The sequence below is a fragment of the Bos indicus x Bos taurus genome, chromosome 15 (genome assembly GCF_003369695.1).
Source record: "Bos indicus x Bos taurus breed Angus x Brahman F1 hybrid chromosome 15, Bos_hybrid_MaternalHap_v2.0, whole genome shotgun sequence".
In the NCBI taxonomy this organism is placed as follows: Eukaryota; Metazoa; Chordata; class Mammalia; order Artiodactyla; family Bovidae; genus Bos; species Bos indicus x Bos taurus.
Window position 1 is genome coordinate 4,983,497 of NC_040090.1, and position 17,142 is coordinate 5,000,638.

The 17,142-nt window shown below is 36.3% G+C and overlaps 2 pseudogenes; both read left to right on the plus strand.

Annotated features, from left to right (window-relative positions):
- The first annotated feature begins 1,832 nt into the window (after window positions 1-1,832).
- LOC113905285 lies at window positions 1,833-2,970 on the plus strand (annotated as a pseudogene).
- An 8,926-nt stretch (window positions 2,971-11,896) lies between these two features.
- Window positions 11,897-13,088, plus strand: LOC113905284 (annotated as a pseudogene).
- Window positions 13,089-17,142: the final 4,054 nt, after the last annotated feature.

Here is a 17,142-nt window from a genome sequence, read left to right on the forward strand (position 1 = left end):
AGAGGAAAGGCATACTCTGCTCTGTTTACTTACATGGTAGAGCCCTGATGTTCTTTTTAGACAGAACTTCCAGGCAAAATTTACACATGATCAGCAGCTGAACAGAATTTCTATGTTGATTAACTTTTCTCTCAGAATAAAAAAAAATGAATGCACTAAGAAGTCAAAAGAACTTACCTCAAAGAAAACAAATATTATATTACAGAAATTTTTGACTGAGAAGATCTTCATATTTCATTTGTGAGCAAAATTTGAGGTTGACATACTTCTAGACAGATAATATTAGAAGAAAATGATTTTTCACTAACTTTGCCTCTTGGTAAGTACTAGTCTCAAAATTAGAAGACTTTTGTTAGGTTCAAATATAATAAGGAATTATCAGAAGTCTCTGCATACAGGTACCATTTTTTGAATGATATCTGTATCATTTCTTACAGATATCATTTAAATGATTTCTATATCGAGTCTGAGTGAACTCCGGGAGTTGGTGATATACAGGGAGGCCTGGCGTGCTGCGGTTCATGGGGTTGCAAAGAGTCGGACATGACTGAGCGACTGATCTGGTCTGATCTGATATCATTTCTTACAAATAGTATTTGAATGATTACTTACTTTATTATTTCTTCTTCTTACCCTAAGAAGTTCCAGGACTTGTAGATCCAGAAATATAAAATTTGTGCAATCAAGGTCTGCAAGGAAATTGTTAATTTTAGAAGTTTTATTTTAATAGTCAAATTAGGAAAATGCATATTTTGAAAATTAATATGAATATGAAGCTATAATTTTGATACTCTTTACAACTAAAAAATCAAGAGGTTGATATTTATTTTCCATTAGTATTAAATAATATTTTAATATAGTGAACAGTATGTGATACATTAAAACAATTCTACCACTGGTCCTTTTATATCTAGCATTTATTTTCAGGTTTACTGAAATTAATTTTAAATAGTAATAGAGTATCATGTGGAGAAGGCAATGGCACCCCACTCCGTACTTTTGCCTGGAAAATCCCATGGACAGAGGAGCCTGGTAGGCTGCAGTCCATGGGGTCGCTAGAGTTGGACACAACTGAGTGACTTCACTTTCACTTTTCATTTTCATGCACTGGAGAAGGAAATGGCAACCCACTCCAGTGTTCTTGCCTGGAGAATCCCAGGGATGGGGGAGCCTGATAGGCTGCCATCTATAGGGTCGCACAGAGTCAGACATGACTGAAGCGACTTAGCAGCAGCAGCAGCAGAGTATCATGAGCATACTCTCTGGGATCAATCTATCTTGGTAGAATTACAGAGAAAACATGAAATAGCCCTGACTGAAAAAATTACCTAAATTCTCTGTGCACTTTTTCTCACTTAAAAAATGTGGGTAATACCTATGATGTAATATTCTAATGAGAATTAAACATTTTAACAAAGGGAAATGATGTTAGGGCTATCCTAATTGTTTTTGATATATTCAGTTTAGTTCAGTCGCTCAGTCGTATCCGACTCTTTGAGACCCCATGAATCGCAGCACGCCAGGCCTCCCTGTCCATCACCAACTCCCGGAGTTTACCCAAACTCATGTCCATCGAGTCGGTGATGCCATCCAGCCATCTCATCCTCTGTTGTCCCCTTCTCCTCCTGCCCTCAATCTTTCCCAGCATCAGGGTCTTTTCAAGTGAGTCAGCTCTTCGCATCAGGTGGCCAAAGTACTGGAGTTTCAGCTTCAGCATCGGTCCTTCCAAAGAACACCCAGGGCTGATCTCCTTTAGGATGGACTGGTTGGATCTCCTTGCAGTCCAAGGGACTCTCAAGAGTCTTCTTCAACACCACAGTTCAAAAGCATCAATAGATTAGTGTTTATTATATTATATCCAAATGTCAGTTTATACCTGTTGCTATATTTATATATTTGGCAATCAAATTAAGATGTTTCTCTTCATACTTTGTACACACTTCATCATTATCACATCCTAGAAGCACTAACATAAATCTGTCATGTCATTAATGAAAATGCAAACTTTTTGAAGAAATTTTTCCTGAGTATCAACTTTGATCTCAACTGTTTGGAGCATTTGAACACCATGGGCAGAAGGAATATCACACAGGTGTCTGACTTCATCCTCATGGGACTGACAGACTCTGAAGAGATCTGGCTGGTCCTCTTCACCCTCTTTCTCCTGATGTACCTGATCACTGTGCTGGGGAAGGTGGGGATGATCCTGCTAATCTCCCTGGATTCCCAGCTTCACACACCCATGTATTTTTTCCTCAGTCACTTGTCATTTCTTGATCTCAGTTACTCAAGTGTCATCACCCCTAAAACTTTAGACAATTTACTGACTTCCAACAAATATGTTTCATACCTGAACTGCTTCATCCAGTTGAATTGCTTTGTTTTCTTGGGTGTCACTGAATGTTTCTTTCTCTCCTCCATGGCCTATGATCACTATGTAGCTATCTGCAGCTAGGTCTGTGTTACCTGGTTGTTATATCCACCAGACACTGCTGCTCCCTACTTTTTGAATCTTATTTGATTGGCTTTATGGACTCCTTTGTCAATGTGCTTTGCATGAGCAGATTGCATTTCTGTGGCTCCAATATAATCTATCACTTTTTCCGCAAAGCACCCCCAATTTTAGCCCTGTCATTCACTGACATACATGACATTGAAATCATTATATCCATTTTTGCTGGCTCCACTCTACTGGTGTCTTTTATCATTGTGTCTGCATCCTATGTGGCCATCTTGTCTATCATCCTGAAAATTACTTCCACTTCAGGGAAGCAAAATGCCTTCTCTACTTGTGCTTCCCATCTCTTGGTGGTCACCATCTTTTATGGTACTACAATTTTTACTTATGTAAAACCAAGTAAGTCCTAGTCTTTGGGAAAGGATCACGTGGCTTCTGTGTTTTATACTATAGTCATCCCCATGCTGAATCCACTCATATATAGTCTTCGAAACAAAGAAGTGAAAAATGCTCTCAGAAGAGTCATGCAGGAGAGAAAAGTCCCCAAACAATTAAAATAACAGTGATGATAAATTTTAAAGCTCATTTTTTTCCATTCCTATAGTGTATTTCCTTGCTTTCTCTACAGAAACAAATAGAATTATTTATATTTATTATTTATGTATTTATGTTGTTGTTGAACCATCCTGCTTGATTGAATATAATGCCAAATATTTCTAAGAATATTTCTTTAGAAATCTACATTGTAACTGGAAATCATGAACCATGTTAAACCATGATCTATGTATATTCATTTTTAAAGGCAACTGGTTTGCAAAATGAAAGATTATAGTTTTCATCTTTTAAATTATATCATACAAGTTCACATGCATAATCCAACTTCCCAGAATTTTATGATGGAAAATAGCTCAGTTTTGGGAATTATAAACTATTTTGGAAATTATTTCCTTTACCTTCTGTAGAATCAACGTAGCAGAGTGATTATGAGCACTTGCCCAGACCCAACCAACCATTCCAGAATTTAGATTCTAGATCTGCTGCACTTTTACTTATATAACCCTTTAAAGCATTGCTGAAAGTTTAAGTTTAAAGTTTCCTCAAGAAAAAAAGTAATTTATCTTGCTCAAGATAAATAATAATTCCAGGTCTATAAATATTCTGTAAAGATTAAATCAGATAATGATGGCATTTAAGGACATACTAATAAACGGTGGCCATTATTGCTTGAAAACTCATAACCCTGCAGTATTTTATATGTACAAAGGCTTTTTCTTATCGAATATACATTTTTTATTAATTACTTTTGATTGATTTGGTTATTTTCTACATTACAATGAACTGAATCAGGTAGATATATACACATTCCATCCCTCTTGGATTCAACCTCCCCCCAAAGGAAACATTTTAAAAGGCTTACTTCTGTGACATGTCAACAAGCTTCAGTACACTGCTTATTCATAGAAATTCTATGTACTTTAAGACCTCATTGCTTTTCTCCTTATTTCTATTGGTTTGACATTATTAAAAATATTTTTTTTACTTAAATGCTTGTCTAATTTGTACTAATATTTTTAGCAAAGACAAGTTGTAAAGCTACTAAATTACAATGAAATCAGACATAAAGCAACCTATTAGCTTTAATCAGATAGGGTGTTAAAATTTTCTTTATTTAAAAATTTTGTACATTACCTTTCATTTTCTCTACATTACCTTTCATTTTCTCTACATAAAGCATAAGAATATATTTTAAATTTTCCAAATATTTCATAATTTTCTATACTTTTGTAATTAAATAGATCATTATATTCAAATAATAATGATTATAAACATTTTTTAAAATTTATATTGGTTTCTATCTAAAATGGTGTTTGTTTATTTTTTTTAATAAAATTTTTTTAAAAAGTACTTTTTTAAATGTTAAAATTCAAACTCTCTTTTAGGAAATAAAAGTTTAAATTATTTTTACTAATTCAAAACTCTAGACAAATTTGTTTGTCTTGCATTATTTCCCCCTACTTTATTTTAAAAATTCCCTTTCATATTTGAATGCCATGAAATTATCAAGACTTATTTTTGCTCTGATATTCATGTATTCTAGACTTTATATTTCCAGCTATTGTTATTTGCTTTCACTTGCATTTGTTTAAGAATAACTTTTTGGCTCCTCTCTCCTCTTTCAAAAGCATATTATCTCATTTTATTTTTATGGGCATTTTTAATTTTTCTAGTCTATTTGACAAGCTATGACTTTACTTTGATATCAAGGTAAAGGGATGCATTTTTGCAGTGGTTGTTGTTCAGTTGCCAATTCGTGTCCAACTCTTTGAGACCCTATGGACTGTAGCACATCAGGCTTCCCTGCCCCTCACCATCTCCCAGAGTTTGTCCAAGTTATGCAGTGAGGTATAGCATAAAACAGAAAAATTTAATTTCTTAATCCCTATACTGTGTATCTCTAAGTTCAAAGAATTGATAACTTTGAATATTAGAAATAACAAGGGAACATTTCATGCAAAGATGGGCACAATAGACAGAAACAGCAAGGACCTAACAAAAGCAAAAGAGAGTAAGAAGAGGTGGTACACAGAAGAACTGTGCAGAAAAGGTCTTAAAGACCCAGATAACCACAATGGCATAGTCACTCACCTAGAGCCAGACATCCTGGAGTATGAAGTCAAGTGGGCCTTCAGAAGCATCACTATGAACAAAGCTAGTGGAGGTGATGGAATTCCACCTGAGCCATTTAAAAATCCTAAAAGATGATGCTGTTAAAGTGTTGCACTCAATATGTCAGCAAAACTCAACAGTGGCCACAGGACTGGAAAAGGTCAGTTTTCATTTCAATGCCAAAGAAGGGCAATGCCAAAGAAAGTTCAAACTACAGTACAGTTGCTTTCATTTCACATGCTAGCAAGATAATACTCAGAATCCTTCAAGATAAGCTTCAACAGCATGTGAACCAAGAACTTCCAGATGTACAAGATGGATTTAGAAAAGGCAGAGGAACTGGAGGTCAAATTGCCAGTATCCATTGTATCATAAAAAAAGGAAGAGAATTCCAGGAAAAAAAAAATATACTACTGCTTCACTGACTATGCTAAAAATTTTGTGTGGATCACAACAAACTGTGGAAAATTCTTCAAGAGATGGGAATACCAGACCACCTTAGTGGCTCCTGAAAAACTTGTATGCAGGTCAAGAGGCAATGTTTAGAACCAGCCATGAAACAATGGATTGGTTCAAAACTGGGAAAGGAGTATGTCAAGGTTTTATATTTTCACCCTGCTTATTAACATCTATGAAGAGGACATCATGTGAAATGCACAGCTGGATGAAGCACAAGCTGGAATTAAGATTGCCAGGAGAAGTATCAACAACTTCAGGTGTGCAGATGGTACTACCCTAAAAACAGAAAGTGAAAAAGAACTTAAGACCCTCTTGATGAAGTTGAAAGAAGAGAGTGAAAAGCCTAGATTAAAATTCAACATTCAAAAAACTAAGATCATGGCATCTGGTCCCATCACTTCATAGCAAATAGATGGGGAAAAATGTAAACAGTAACAGATTTTATTTTCTTGGGCTCCAAAATCACTGTGGATGGTGACTGCAGCCATGAAATTAAAAGACACTTGCTCCATGGAAGAAAAGTTATGACATGGAATAAAATCTGTGACAAACCTAGTCAGCATATTAAAAGGTGAAAGATTTATATGATCTGAAGGAAAATGAGAGTATAGACAGCATATTAAAAAGCAGAGACATCACTTTGTGGACACAGGTTCATATAGTCAAATCTATGTCTTTTCCGGTAGTCATGCATGGATGTGAGAGTTGAACCATAAAGAATGATGAGCACTGAAGAAATCATGTTTTCAAACTGTGGTGCTGGAGAAAACTCTTGAGAGTCCCCTGGGCAGCAAGGAGATCAAACCAGTCACTCCTAAAGGAAACCAACTCTGAATATTTGTTGGAAGGACTGATGCTGAAGCTGAAGCTCCAACACTTTGGACACCTGATGTGAAGAACCAACTCATTAGAAAAGACCTTTATGCTGGGAAATATCGAAGATGAGAAGGGGGTAATAGAGGATGAGATGGGTGGATGGCATCACCAATTCAGTGGACTTGAGTTTGAGCAAACTCCAGGAGATAGTGAAGACAGGGAAGCTGTTTTATTGCCATCCACAGAGTCGCAAAGAGTCGGACACAACTTAGCAACTGAACAACAACAATGATATGCATGTTTGTGTATAATCATGAAGTACTAGGTATAAAATATCACTGCAACATTTGCGAAGTATATTTATAGACTCTCATTTCTCCAGATTGGGCAGAAATGTTTCATTAAATCTATAGTATTAAAAAGAGAAACTAGGTTTTCCTTTTATTTTTCCTTGACAAGAGACTTGAAAATAAACCCTGTTTAATGTACTCTCTTCAACATTGATACAAAATGGCCCCTGGAAAAGATGAAACCCTCAGTACTGCTTTCACTGTGCATGAATCACTAAGAAGTAATGAAAGTTGGGTAATCCTATTTAAATGTTTATTGAAAAGAACTGAAGATTAATCCATAAAGTACTTTTAGGAGAAAATATGTGTGCTTATATTTCTCTCTCTCAGACAAGATGGTAAGTTTTTTGAGAGAAGAGTCTGTTTAGTCATAGTTTGACTATTGCTCTCCACAGCATGGAACAAACACATATGTAATATTTATGATATTTACAATAAGTAAATGTTTTCTTTGCTCTTTTTGGCTTGTGGAAACAAAGTGATTAATTTATTAAGATCAATGTTTCTTCCTTAATCATGTTTATAACTTGCCTTGGAATTTGGACCATCCTGTGCATATTAGCACTCAAAAAAGCATTAGTTTGGTTGAAAATTCTATCTAGAATTCTTTCAAAAACATTGCTTACTGGTATATTAAAAATGGCATAGAGATTAATAGACTTTTTAAAATGATTTTTTTCCTTTAGTGGTTAGGATATGGAAATGAGTGTACATAGATCTATATTTGTTCATATGATTTTAAATCATTGGAGTCAAGTTTTTAGGACTTCTTTTGTATCATACATCAAAAGGAAACTTCTTTTTGATGGTAACTGGTCTTCAGTTTTGGAATAATTGAAGACAATTCATGTGAAGGGATCTGTGAGTACATATATATATATATATATATATATATGTTTGGTTTAAATTTTTAATTTTCTTCTCAGATATGTATTACTGGTGCCTGATGCCAGCAAACTTCATTTTACAATAAAATATTTTACATTATAAAGTATTGTAAGTGACAACTGATGAAATATACTATGCATTATTTTAGGGACTTATTGAGGATATTGTCTTAACTCATCGCTCATTCCCTTTATTAATTTAACATCAATTTTTTTTTTCTTCTAAGCACAGTGTCTGAATCAGATTAATTGCCTTCAAGATATTTCATCATCATTATTGAAAATTATTAAAATTATTATATTTCCCTTTTTCTCTACCAGGGATTTTCATCCATGCATCATAACTACAATGCTCAAATGTTGATAATTGTATGAAACATCCTCACTGTTGAACCTTCTTTGTATTTACTGTGGTTCTAATTGTATATATTTTCATTTTCACTTGTATGAATATATGCTGTTCTGTAGATAATTTCAATATTTTATATTTATTTAATGCTAATAAAAACAGGTATCTATTTTTTATTTCTGTGCCTTAATATTGCCTTGCTATTCTCTTTCCAAGAGAAAAACATGCCACGCTTTTCTTGTTAAGCATAAGAACCAGAAATATATTTTATTTGTTCAGAGTTATGATTAAATGTCCATATATATTTTTCAAAATGTCCTTGTATTTATCCTTGGTGTACTTTCCATCATTCTAGATTAATAAAAAATTTTAATCTATCTATGTATCTTTATATATATGAAAGTGACAGTATTAGGCACTCAGTCGTTTCTGACTTTTTGCAACACCATGGAATGTAGCCTTCCAGCCTCCCTGTCAATTGAATGCTCCAAGCAAGAATGCTGGAGTGAATAGCCATTCCCTTCTCCAGGGGATCTTCCCACCCCAGGGATCAAACCCTATTCTCCAGCATTGCAGACAGATTCTTTACCATCTGAGCCACAAGGAGCCACAAGGGAAGCCCATATGCATATATATATATATATATGTGTGTGTGTGTGTGTGTGTGTGTGTGTATATATATATTGCATAGTTAAAACTGTAATGAATTAGGGAATGTAGCAATACCATCTTTAAATTAAGAGAGATTTTAAAAATCTCTGATCGTGCTTTGGTTTCTGACATGACACAATGAATGGTATAACAATAGTTTGAAATCAGGAAAAACACTAAAATGAACAAAATGAGTTCCAGTGTTAGAAAATATTAAGAAAAACTTTCTCCTCATAGTTTTGCATTTATCATGGTTTTTGAGGTGGCTTTTACTTATAAAATGAGAGTGGATAGTGACTATACAGTATGATAGTGATTATGCAAATCTAGAGGTATACAGATAAGTACTCCATGACAAAAATAATTGGGAGCAATTCATTAAATTGTTACAGCAGTTTTGATTTTTTTTCATATCATTCTTTGAATTTTGTTATATTCTAGTTTTCTTTTTAACAAATATATTTACTCCCTAAATAGTATTACACATTTAAATATAAAACCTTTATTGTCAAAAATGTATCATTCTGCCCCTGATGATTTTAGTCATAGAGTAAATATTTTGCTAGAAATAGTTTCTCTACCAACCTGGGCATAAATTTAGAGCATCACAAAGGTAGACCAAATCATTAGGTCCTTCATTTTGTGGCTCCTAAGGGAAAAGACAACTAGCTTCTCAAATCCTATTATAGCTGTTTTTGGTCCTTGAACTTTTGCCCCTGGAGACAGGCAAAGAAATCTTTCTTGATAATTGGTCCATAAGGATGAGCAAACGTTTCATTATCAACAATTCCCAGTATATGATCTACCCTGGAAATATTAGGATAATATGAAAAGCATGCTCTTCTCTGCTGATGTACCTATAGAGTGGAGTCCTGAAATTCTTTTCAGGTATCACTTCCTGGCAAATTTTACATTTGATCAGGAGCTGAATAAAATTTCTAGTTTGATTTACTTTTCCCTAAGAAGAAAACAAAATGAATGCATTAAAATTTAAAAATAATTTATCCCAAAAAAGAACCATGTTTATTACAGAAATTTTCAACTGATGACCTTCATGTTTTATCTGTGAGCAAAATTTGTGGCTGACACTTTATAGACAGATAATACTGAAAGAAGTGTATTTTACCAACCTTGACCTCCAGTATTATTCTCAAAGGTAGAAGGTTTTAGGTAGAATCAAATAAAATGGAGATATTTTCAGAATATGTACATTGATATCATTTAAGGAGAAGGCAATGGCACCCCACTCCAGTACTCTTGTCTGGAAAATCCCATGGATGGAGGAGCCTGGTAGGCTGCAGTCCATGGGGTCGCTAAGAATCGGATACGACTGAGTTACTTCACTTTCTCTTTTCACTTTCATGAATTGGAGAAGGAAATGGCAACCCACTCCAGTGTTCTTGCCTGGAGAATCCCAGGGACAGGGGAGCCTGGTGGGCTGCCGTCTATGGGGTCGCACAGAGTCAGACACGACTGAAGTGACTTAGCAGTAGAAGTAAGTAATGCCAAGATTTGTAGAACCAGAAATATGAAGTTGATGTAATCACGGTCTGCAATCAATGTGTGAATTTAGAAATATAATTTTGGAAGAAATTTAATTTTGAATTATCAAGTTGTACAAGCATCCTATTGTTTGAAGATTAATACTAACATATGGTCTATAACTTAGTATATGCTACTGAAGTTCAATAAAGTTGAAATTGCTATTAGTAAAATATTTAATATATTGGGAAAGAAAGAACAGTGCATGGTGCATTAAACTATATATATCAAACAATTATAAATGTTGGGCTGGAAAAAGCACAAGCGGGAATCAAGATTGCCAGGAGAAATATCAATAACCTCAGATATGCAGATGACACCACCCTTATGGCAGAAAGTGAAGAGGAACTAAAGAGCCTCTTGATGAAAGTGAAAGAAGAAAGTGAAAAAGTTGGCTTAAAGCTCAACATTCAGAAAACGAAGATCATGGCATCTGGTCCCATCACTTCATGGGAAATAGATGGGGAAACAGTGGAAACAGTGCCAGACTTTATCTTTTGGGGCTCCAAAATCATTGCAGATGATGACTGCAGCCATGAAATTAAAAGATGCTTACTCCTTGGAAGGAAAGTTATGACCAACCTAGATAGCATATTCAAAAGCAGAGACATTACTTTGCCAACAAAGGTCCGTCTAGTCAAGGCTATGGTTTTTCCAGTGGTCATGTATGGATGCAAAAGTTGGACTGTGAAGAAAGCTGAGTGCTGAAGAATTGATGCTTTTGAAGTGTGGTGTTGAAGAAGACTCTTGAGAGTCCCTTGGACTGCAAGGAGATCCAACCAGTCCATTCTAAAGGAGATCAGCCCTGGGTGTTCTTTGGAAGGAATGATGCTAAAGCTGAAACTCCAGTACTTTGGCCACCTCATGCGAAGAGTTGACTCATTGGAAAAGACTCTGATGCTGGAAGGGATTAGGGGCAGGAGGAAAAGGGGACGACAGAGGATGAGATGGCTGGATGATATCACCGACTCGATGGACGTGAGTCTGAGTGAACTCTGGGAGATGGTGATGGACAGGGAGGCCTGGTGTGCTGCGATTCATGGGGTTGCAAAGAGTTGGACACGACTGACCGACTGAACTGAAATGAACTGATATATCAATTTATATATACATCAAATTACCCATTATATATATCTCAAACAATTTTTTGTTATTATATAACTAAAAATGTTGCAGGTTTGCTGAAATCAGTCATAAATAAGAATATAGATAGTATTATGGGTATTCCTTCTCAGGTCAGTCTACCTTGGTAGAATATTGGATCCAATATTTAATAGCTCTGACTCTGGTTGGGTTAACTAAATTCACAGTGCTTTTTTTCTCATATGAAGAATGTATCAAATGGTACTGCTACTGCTGCTGCTGCTAAGTCACTTCAGTCGTGTCCAACTCTGTATAACCCCATAGACAGCAGCCCACCAGGCTCTGCTGTCCCTGGGATTCTCCAGGCAAGAACACTGGAGTGGGTTGCCATTTCCTTCTCCAATGCATGAAAGTGAAAAGTGAAAGTGAAGTCACTCAGTCGTGTCCTACTCTTAGCGACCCCATGGACTGCAGCCTCCCAGGCTCCTCCATCCATGGGATTTTCCAGGCAAGAATACTGGAGTGGGGTGCCATTGCCTTCTCCACAAATGGTACTAACTACGGTATAATAATCTCATGGTAATTAAATGCATTAATAATGACAAGCCTTAAAACAGTATCAGTCATTCTCATTATTCAACTGTACTAGGTTTTGCTACATTATATTCCAATATATAGTTATCCTTATTTCTATATTTGGTAGTCAAATTAAGAGTTTTCTTTTCATATTCTCTATAGCCCTCTTCTCAATTTCTAGAAACATCAAACTATACCATCAAGTATAAATATATCATGTTGTTTATAAAAACCCAAGCTTTTTGAAGTAATTCATGTCAAGTATCAACTTTGATCTCAACAGTTTGGAGCACTTGAACACCATGGGCATAAGAAATATCACACAGGTGTCTGACTTCATTCTCATGGGACTGACAGACTCTGAAGAGATCCGGCTGGTCCTCTTCACCCTCTTTCTCCTGATATACCTGATCACTGTGCTGGGGAATGTGGGGATGATCCTGATAATCTCCCTGGATTCCCAGCTTCACACACCCATGTATTCTTTCCTCAGTCACTTGTCATTTCTTGACCTCAGTTACTCAAGTGTCATCACCCCTAAAACCTCAAACAATTTAATAAATTCCAAGAAGAATATTCATACCTGAACTGCTTCACTCAGATGTATTTCTTTGTCTTCTTGGGCGCCACTGAATGTTTCCTTCTCTCCTCCGTGGCCTATGATCACTATGGAGCCATCTGGAGGGTAATGCAACCCTCTGCATTACCAGGTGGTTATGTCCACCAGGCAATGCTGCTCTCTCATCTTTGGATCCTATTTGATTGGCTCTATGGACACCTCTGTCAATGTTCTGTGCTTGAGTGGATTGCATTTCTGCAACTCAAAGATAATTTATCACTTTTTCTGTGATGGACCAGCAATTTTAGCACTGTCCTGCACTGACACATATGACATTGAAATCATCATATTCATTTCTACTGGTTCCACCTTAGTGGTGTCTCTTATCACAATATCTGTGTCGTATGTGTCCATCCTGTCTACTATCCTGAAAATCACTTCCACTTCAGGGAAACAAAAAGCCTTCTCTACCTGTGCCTCCCATCTACTGGTGGTCACCATCTTCTATGGCACTATGATTTTCACTTACTTAAAACCAAGTAAGTCCTACTCCTTGGGAAAGGATCAAATGGCTTCTGTTTTTTATACTATTATCATCCCCATGCTGAACCCCCTTATATACAGTCTTAGAAACAAAGAAGTAAAAAAGGCACTCAATAGGGTCATGAAGAAGAGAAAGGACTCCAAATAATTAAAATAACAGTGATGTTATAACTTCAAAGTCATTTTTCTTTTCATTCCTGTAGTTAATTTCCTTGCTGTCTCTTCAGAGACAAATATAATTGTTTGTTTATTTATTTTGCTGAGCCATCATTTGCCTAACTAAATATAATCTTGGGTATTTTTAAGAATATGCCTTTGGAAATCTATATTATAATTGGAAACCAGAACCATGTTAAACTATAATCTAACTATACACATTTTTAAGTGAAACTGATTTCTTAAATTAAAAAAAATATATAGTTGTCAGCTTTTAAACTATGTCATATATATTCCAAAACATAATCCAACTTCAGAGAATGTTATGATGGAAAAGAGGTCAGTTTTAGGAACAATGATGCCAATTTCAGAAATCGTTTCCTTTACTTTATAGAGAAGCGTTATAGCAGAGTGATTATGAGCACTTGCTTGGGAACCAAACATTCCAAAATTTAGATTCTAGGACTGCTGCTCTATTACTTATATAACCCATAAATCACTGAAAATTCAAGCCTCAAAGTTCCTCAACTGCACTAGATACATAATAATTCCAAGTCCATATAGTTACTATAAGGGGCTTCCTAGGTGGCTCAGTGGTAAACAATCCATCTGTCTATGCAAGAGACATGTGTTCGATCCCTGGGTCTGGAAGATCCCTGGAGACGGAAATGACAACCCACTCCAGTGTTCTAGAAAATTCCATGGACAGAGAAGCCTGGTGGGCTATAGTCCATAGGTTTGCAAAGAGTCTGACAGGACTGAGTGACTCAGCATACATGCACTCACACACATAGTTACTATAAAGATTAAATCAATTCACGTATGCAAAGCATTTAAGGCCATACTAATAAATGTTTCAGTTTTCAGTTCAGTTCAGTCACTCAGTCGTGTCTGACTCTTTGCGACCCCATGAGTTGCAGGATGACAGGCCTCCCTGTCCATCACCAACTACCGGAGTTTACCCAAACTCATGTCCATCAGGTCAGTGATGCCATCCAGCCATCTCATCCTCTGTCATTCCCTTCTCCTCCTGCCCCCAATCCCTCCCAGCATTAGAGTCTTTTCCAACAAGTCAACTCTTCGCATGAAATGGTCAAAGTACTGGAGTTGCAGCTTTAGCATCATTCCTTCCAAAGAAATCCCAGGACTGATTTCCTTCAGAATGAACTGGTTGGATCTCCTTGCAGTCCAAGAGACTCTCAAGAGTCTTCTCCAACACCACAGTTCAAAACCATCAATTCTTCCCGACTCAGCCTTCTTCACAGTCCAACTCTCATATCCATACATGACCACAGGAAAAACCACAGCCTTGACTAGACACATCTTTGTTGGCAAAGTAATGTCTCTGCTTTTGAATATGCTATCTAGGTTGGTCATAACTTTCCTTCCAAGGAGTAAGCGTCTTTTAATTCCATGGCTGCAGTCATCATCTGCAGTGATTTTGGAGCCCCCCAAAATAAAGTCTGACACTGTTTCCACTGTTTCCCCATCTATTTCCCATGAAGTGATGGGACTGGATGCCATGATCTTCGTTTTCTGAATGTTGAATTTTAAGCCAACTTTTTCACTCTCCACTTTTACTTTCATTAAGAAGCTTTTGAGTTCCTCTTCACTTTCTGCCATAAGGGTGGTGTCATCTGCATATCTGAGGTTATTGATATTTCTCCCAGAAATCTTGATTCCAGCTTGTGTTTCTTCCAGCCCAGAATTTCTCATGATGTACTCTGTATATAAGTTAAATAAGCAGGGTAATAACATACAGCCTTGACGTACTCCTTTTCCTATTTGGAAGCAGTCTGTTGTTCCATGTCCAGTTCTAATTGTTGCTTCCTGACCTGCATACAAATTTCTCAAGAGGCAGATCAGGTGGTCTGGTATTCCCATCTCTTTCAGAATTTCCCACAGTTTATTGTGATCCACACAGTCAAAGGCTTTGGCATAGTCAATAAAGCAGAAATAGATGTTTTTTCTGGAACTCTCTTGCTTTTTCGATGATCCAGCGGATGTTGGCTATTTGATCTCTGGTTCCTCTGCCTTTTCTAAAACCAGCTTGAACATCAGGAAGTTCACGGTTCACCTACTGCTGAAGCCTGGCTTGGAGAGTTTTGAGCATTACTTTACTATCATGTGAGATGAGTGCAATTGTGCAGTAGTTTGAGCATTCTTTGGCATTGCCTTTCTTTGGGATTGGAATGAAAACTGCCCTTTTCCAGTCCTGTGGCCCCTGCTGAGTTTTCCAAATTTGCTTTCATATTGAGTGCAGCACTTTCACAGCATCATCTTTCAGGATTTGAAATAGCTCATCTGGAATTCCATCACCTCCATTAGCTTTGTTCATAGTGATGCTTTCTAAGGCCCGCTTGACTTCACATTCCAGGATGTCTGGCTCTAGGTCAGTGATCACACTATTGTGATTATCCGGGTCATGAAGATCTTTTTTGTACAGTTCTTCTGTGTATTCTTGCCACCTCTTCTTAATGTCTTCTGTTGGCCATTATCATAAGAATATTGATATCCCTCCAGTATTTTTAACACACAGTGACTTCTTCGCAACGGATATATAGTTGTGTTTTATGCGTTATTTTAGGTTGATTTAAAAGGGAAACACACAAACAGCTAAGGAAATGCTCACCACCTCACAATTTTGGATTCTGAGTGGAATATGTTAATATTGTAAAAATTTGAAAAATATTGAAAATTTAAGGAAATAAAAATGCACTGGAAGTTATTATGTGTTTAGTATGTGTTCTTCTGGATTGATAATTATGTAGGTTTTGTGTGTGTATATTATGAACATGTGTGATATTTCTGACATTTCCTATATTTTTGAGACTTTCTACATACACTTACGTGTATAAACTTGAATATTCTTTTTATCATTGAAATCTAAGATGATTGAGTTTGTATGTGAGAAAGATGCTCATTTTGCCATTCTTTGGGCATGAAATGTTATTGAATTCATCAAGTTAACATTGTGCATGAAATGTTATAATTTTGATGACTCCCTGAAAATATTGATTTTATTTTTTAAATTTTTTATTTATTATTTATTTATTTTGGAGTGTAATAGCTTTACAATGGTGTGTTAGAATCTTCTGTACAACAGAGTGAATCACTTATTACACACATATCCCCTCACTCTGAGCCTCTCTCCATGCTTTCATTGTGCATGAAACACTGAGTGGTAATGAAAGAATTTGGGAAATCACATTTAAATGTTTATTGAAAGGAAGTGAAGATTAATTTGAAAAGGTGTTTTTAAAAGAAAATGTATGTGTATAATATTTCTCTCTCTCCAAATATATTGTAAGCTCTTTGAGAAAAGAATTTGGTTAGTCATAGTTTTACTCTCCACAACATGTAGCAAATGTATTTATTCAATATGCAAGTAAATATTTTCTTCCATTTTTGCTTGCTGGTGAAGGCACAGTGATGAATTCATTAAAATGAAAGATTTTACTTCATTTACGTTTATATTATGTTTTCATATTTGCACTTCTTCCTGTGGCTTCCCAGGTGGCATTGTGGTAAAGTACCTGCCTGCCACTGCAAGAGACATAAGAGATGTGGCTTGATCCCTGGGTTGGGAAGATCCCTGGAGGAGAGCATGGCAACCTGCTCCAGTCCTCTTGCCTGGAGCATCATGTGGACAGAGGAGCCTGGCAGGCTACAGTCCATGGGGTCACACAGAGTCAGACATTCCTGAAGGTACATAGCAGGCACAAAGGTGAATATTAGCACTCAAAAAATATTATTTTAATTGGAAATTCTGACTATCAAAAAAACTCTTAACACATGTGCAAAATATGGCCTAGTGATTAACCGATAGATTTCATTTCCAATTACTTTTTCCTTTGTAGTTCAGCTCAGTTCAGTTCAGTCACTCAGTAGTGCCCAACTCTGTGAGACCATGGACTGCAGCACACCAGGCCTCCCTGTCCATCGCCAACTCCCAGGGCTTACCCAAACTCATGTCCATTGAGACAGCATCTCTAATTTTCTTGAAGAAATATCTAGTCTTTCCCATTCTATTGTTTTCCTCTATT